Source organism: Triticum aestivum, chromosome 1B, assembly GCF_018294505.1.
Source record: "Triticum aestivum cultivar Chinese Spring chromosome 1B, IWGSC CS RefSeq v2.1, whole genome shotgun sequence".
NCBI classification, from domain to species: Eukaryota; Viridiplantae; Streptophyta; class Magnoliopsida; order Poales; family Poaceae; genus Triticum; species Triticum aestivum.
In genome coordinates, this window is record NC_057795.1 from 679,929,327 (window position 1) to 679,935,438 (window position 6,112).

Genomic DNA, 6,112 nt, shown 5'->3' on the forward strand with positions numbered 1-6,112 from the left:
TTGTGCTCCTGATCTATCTCTTCTTCTCTCCCTCATAGCGTTATCTCATGTATCTTCTGTAACGATTTCTCGATCGATCTCTCCACAACTTGTACGCCAAGGCTTGTGCCCAATATATACCAATGTGGCCCGAGACAAAGGGTTCAATGCTTCCAACATATTTTACATGGTAGTCAGAGCCTCTTCCTCATAGATCATAGATCGCATCTAGCTACCTCCCAAAACTATACCTATCTTCCTCCTGCGACCGAGATCATGTCGACCACCGCTGCCGCATTGTTGTCTAGCACGTCCGGCGCGCTCACCACCTCGTCATCCTCTGCCTTCGCATCGTCTTCCTCCACCTCCACCACCGCTGGGTCTCTCGGATCGCCACCACAGGAGAAGTTCACGAGGGGAAACTTCCTGCTATGGAAGGCCATTGTGCTGCCTCAGATCAAAGGCGCTCAGATGGAACACCACCTCGACAGGACGAGCCTGCCACCGCCGGCCACCCTCACCGTGACCAAGGACGGCAAGGAAGAACAAGTCTTCAACTACGCCCGATCCCTCTGGCACGCCCAACAGCAACAACTTCAAGGGTATTTGATGGGATCTCTTTCCCGCGATATCCTCGCTCAGGTCGTGATGCTACAGACGCCGGCCGAAGTTTGGAGCACCATCCATGCCATGTTCACTGCCCAGAGTCAAGCCCAAGCCATCAACACCCGCATCGAGCTGACCAACCTGAAAAAAGGTAACATGACCATGTCTGACTATCTTGGCAGGATCAAGAGCCTTATTGATGAAGTCACGTGCACTATCGCGGCTCTCTCCGATCCGGAAATCGTCTCCAAGATCCTCGCTGGTTTGGACATGGAGTACAATCCGGTAGTTTCTGCACTCACCGCTCGTGTGGAACCCATCACCGTCCAGGAGTTGTACATACATCTCCTCAGTTTTGATGCCCGCCTCACCCTCCTTCATGGCGGCGATCTTCGGTAGTCGTCCGCTAACTCCGCATCCCGTGGCCGCGGCCGTGGGCGCGGTCACCAGGGGCAGAATCGTGGCGGTGGCCGCGGACGCGGTGCCCATCAAGGCGACGACGCTCGCTCTGGTGGCGCCTACAGCTACACCAATGGGGGCGGCTACAACTCCAACAACAACAACGGCTGCGGCTTCAACTCCAACAATGGTCGCCGCCCCCTTCCGCTCGCCCTCGCCCGCGCTGCCAGCTCTGCAAGAAGTCTGGCCATGAGGTTCTGGACTGCTGGCATCGCTTTGACGAGAACTTTGTACATGATGCTCGCCATGTTGCTGCTGCCATGCGTGAACAGGGAGGCGACGGCGTCTGGTACGTTGATTCTGCCGCCACTGACCATGTTACCAATGAACTAGAGCAGCTTGCTCATCACGAGAGGTACCACGGCGCTGATCAGATCCACACCGCAAGCGGATGAGGTATGGATATTTTCCCCATTGGTCAAGCTTCAATTAATTCCCCTAACCTTAAACGTGATCTTGTTCTTAAGGATGTCCTTCATGTTTCACAAGCCGATAAAAACCTTGCATCCATGTATCATCTAGCCACCGATAATAATGTCTTTTTTGAAACTCACCGTCGTTATTTTTTCATTAAGGATCTGGCAACGAGGGAACTCCTCCATCACGGTAGATGCATTGGGGGCCTCTACCCCATCACATCCGGAGCACTTAGTCGTCGGTGTCGTCAAGTCTACACCGTCATCAAACCCTCCCTGGAAAGGTGGCATCAACGCTTAGGACATCCATCATCGGTCATCGTCAAACAAGTAGTCAATAAAGACAATCTTCCTTTGTCACATAGTTCCATTAGTGAGTCTGTTTGTGAAGCTTGCCAATGTGCTAAGAGTCATCAGCTTCCCTATCCTAAGTCTCATAGTGTGTCTCATGCTCCTTTAGAGCTTATTTTCAGTGATGTTTGGGGCCATGCCCGAGATTCCTTTGGAAGAAAAAAATATTATGTCAGTTTCATTGATGATTACAGCAAGTTTACTTGGATTTATTTGCTTAAATATAAATCTGAAGTTTTTTCTATCTTCCAAGAGTTCCAAAAACTTGTTGAACGACAATTTGATCGAAAGATTCTTTCAGTCCAAAGTGACTAGGGAAGGGAGTATGAGAAACTCAACTCCTTCTTCCGTAGCATTGGGATTGAGCATCATGTGTCATGTCCCCATGCCCATCAGCAGAATGGCTCTGCTGAGCGCAAACATCGCCACATAGTTGAAGTTGGCCTTTCTCTCTTAGCTCATGCCTCCATGCCTCTCAAATATTGGGATGAAGCTTTTATTACCGCCACTTATCTCATCAATAGGCTTCCCAGCAAAGTCATTGGCAACTCAACTCCATTAGAGCGTTTGTATCATCAAAAACCTGACTATAACTACCATAAAATATTTGGGTGTGCTTGCTACCCCAATTTGCGTCCATACAATCACCACAAGCTTGAATTCCGATCCACTCAGTGTGTCTTCCTTGGTTATAGCAACCTTCATAAAGGGTATAAATGTCTTGAAATATCCACTGGACGCATCTATATTTCACGTGATGTTTTTTTTGATGAAACGCTCTTTCCTTTTGCCAAACTTCAACCTAATGCGGGAGCTTTACTTCGTGCTGAAATAGCACTTCTACCAGATCCTACTGCACCTTCTGATCACGGGGGAGAATTAACTAAACTTGATCATGTGCAAAAATCCCAAGGAAATTCTGATTCGGCTGATATTTGTGCTAATTTGAACTGTCATTTTATGTGTGAGGAAATAGACAGAACATGCGCGGAATACGCTGCTGATTCGGCTGACAGCACGCAATCCCAGGCGAATTCGCGCGCGCAGCCTGCTGCTACTGTCAGCACACGATCCCATGGAGATTCGCCCGTGGGCCTGGCCTCACGTGGGCCTGTGGCCGACCGCGCCACTAGGGTGGAGCCCACTAGCCCCGCCGTATCGCCTCGCGCCACGCCTCCTTGCTCCGATTCAGTCGCCAACGCAGGTGCGGGAGGGGGCGAATCCCCTGTTAACACGTCGCCGCAGGCCCCGACAGCGGCCAACCGCGGGCGCGTGCCTAGACCCACAGTGGTCGCGCGCGGGTGCGCGCCTGAGCCCGCGGCTGTCCAGACGCCAGGATCCACCTCGGATCAGGAGCTGGCTGATTTGTTCCCTGCATCGGGTCGGGAGCCGGCGGGATCCTCTATGGCAGATGAGGTTTTACCAGGATCTTCTGTGCAACCATCCACAGCGGCTCCTCCCGTGTCTTCTACGCCCTCTCTTCGGCAAACAAGGTATTGGTCAGGTATTGTGAAAGAAAAACAGTACAATGATGGTACAATTAGGTATGACAAAATCAAATGAGCCTTTCTTACTACTACTGGTGAACCAATTCATTTGCATGATGCTCTTGCTAATAAGGATTGGAAAGAAGCTATGGACCATGAATATGATGCACTTATGAAAATCAAAACTTGGCACTTGGTACCACCAAAAGATGGAGACAATATTATTGATTGTAAGTGGGTATACAAGATAAAAAGAAAGTCTGATGGAAGCATAGACAGATATAAGGCCGGATTAGTTGCTAAAGGCTTTAAATAGAGATTTGGAATTGATTATGAAGATACTTTTAGTCCTCTTGTTAAGTCTGCTACTATTCGACTTGTCTTGTCTATTGCTATTTCCAGAGGTTGGAGCTTAAGACAGCTAGATGTTCAGAACGCGTTTCTTCTTGGTGTTCTTGAGGAAGAAGTGTTCATGAGGCAACCACCAGCTTATGAGGATCACAACACACCACAGTATGTCTGTAAGTTGGATAAAGCATTATATGGCTTAAAACAAGCACCAAGAGCTTGGTATTCCAGGTTGAGTATGCAGTTGCAACACCTTGGGTTCATACCATCCAAGGCAGATACCTCATTGTTCTTTTTTAGAAAAGGGAGTGCTACTATTTTTGTGCTTGTCTATGTTGATGATATAATTGTTGCTAGTTCAAGTGCAGAATCTAATACTTGCTTGCTTAAGGATTTAAAGTTGGAATTTTCCCTCAAGGATTTGGGTGATCTTCATTATTTCTTTGGAGTAGAAGTGAAGAGAATTAAAGATGGCATACTTCTCTCACAGTAAAAATACACCACTAATATTCTCAGAAGAGTGGGTTTGGAAAATTGCAAGCCGGTTAGTGCACCAATTTCTACCTCAGAAATGCCCACAGTAGAAAGTGGAGAAGCTCTTACACCAAAGGATGCAACAAATTATAGGAGTGTTGTAGGTGCTTTGCAATATTTAACCCTTACTCGTCCTGATATTTCATACTCAGTCAAGAAGGTATGTCAATACCTGCATGCACCTAGAACCACTCATTGGACTGCAGTTAAGAGAATTCTAAGGTATCTTAAGCACTCAGAAGGTCTTGGACTTCCAATTACCAAGTCTTCTTCTCTTCTTGTAACTGCTTATTCAGATGCAGACTGGGCAGGATGTGCTGATGATAGAAGATCTACAGGTGGTTTTGCTGTATTCCTGGGAACAAATCTTGTGTCATGGAGCGCAAGAAATCAGGCTACTGTCTCAAGATCAAGTACAGAGGCTGAATATAAAGCCTTGGCTAATGCTACAGCTGAAGTAATATGGATTCAGACACTTCTTTATGAGCTTGGTATTAAAGCTCCTACTGCTACGAGACTATGGTGTGATAATATTGGGGCAACCTATCTCTCAGCGAATCCAATTTTTCATGCACGAACATAACACATTGAGGTGGACTTTCATTTTGTCAGAGAAAGAGTGGCTCGGAAGTTGCTTGAGATCAAGTTCATTCCTACAGGAGATCAGCTTGCAGATGGGTTTACAAAACCGCTTACTGTGAGAGGATTGGAAAAGTTTACATACGATCTCAACCTTGGCAAAGCTCCTTGAGGTTTAGATTGAGGGGGAGTGTTAGAATAGTCGTATAGAGATAGGTTTTGTCATTTAAACTTGTACTCCTGTTCTATCTCTTCTTCTCTGCCTCGTAGCGTTATCTCCTGTATCTTCTGTAACGATCTCTCGATCGATCGATCTCTCCGTAACTTGTATGCCAAGACTTGTGCCCAATATATACCAATGCGGCCCGCGACAAAGGGTTCAACGCTTCCAACATATTTTACAGCATGTGCGCCTCTTTTGAAGATATTTACTCTTGCTGTAATTTCCTCCACAATCTGCCCATAGTATGCACACTAAACTATGTGTGTCCGTTGGGAGGGGCGTGGTGTGATTGAAGACGACGCCATCGCAGCCTTGTTGTCTTGCTCACAAAGCTCGGTGTCTATGTTCATCTTCACATAACCATTAGGAGGATCCAGGATGAAACCATCATAAGTGACTTTGAATAGACGAATGTTAGAAGAAGAAGTTTTAGGGGCCTCGAGTTTTAGAGCAACTCCAACTGGCCGACATAAACGGACATCGATTTTGTTCGTTTATTGTCCGTTTGGATCGTTCGTCCGTCCGTGTCCGCTTTTTCGAATGGGTTTACCTGTGCGCCCAACGGGGCCAAACGCATATTAGACATGTCCTCTTTTTCGAATGGGTCGGCCTGTGCGCCCAACTCGCCAACAGCTCGCCCACCCCCGTGCCCGCTCGCCGCCCCGCCACTTGCCCGTTGCCATAGCTCGCCGCGCCCGTGTCGCAGCTTGCCCCGCCCGCTCGCCGCTCCACAGTCGCGAGCTCCCACGTCACGCTGCAGCCGCAGCTCGCCGCCCTGGTCGCGGCGCCCGCTCGCCTCCCGGCAGCAGCTCGCCCCGCAGTCGCGATCTCCCGCGCCACGCCGCAGACGCAGCTCGCCGCATATGCCTGCGTAGCCGTGGCATGTGCACGTACACGCAGTCACGCACACATGTACATGCACGCATGGCTAGCTGGACCAGAACGGATGAGCCTTGGGCACGCATGGCATGACCTAGACGTGCGCTCGTCGCTGCGCGCGAGAGCTCTGTTCACCGGGGAGTTGCAGCCAGAGAGGAGGCCGCGCATCGACGAGGAACTCACCAAGGAGGAGGCCATGGCGCTCACCGGTGCCGGCTCTGGCGCTTCCCATCGGCTAGCACAACGGAGGT

General features: G+C 49.2%; 1 pseudogene; it reads left to right on the forward strand.

The window, feature by feature from the left end:
- The first annotated feature begins 807 nt into the window (after positions 1-807).
- Positions 808-946, forward strand: LOC123151433 (uncharacterized; annotated as a pseudogene).
- Positions 947-6,112: the final 5,166 nt, after the last annotated feature.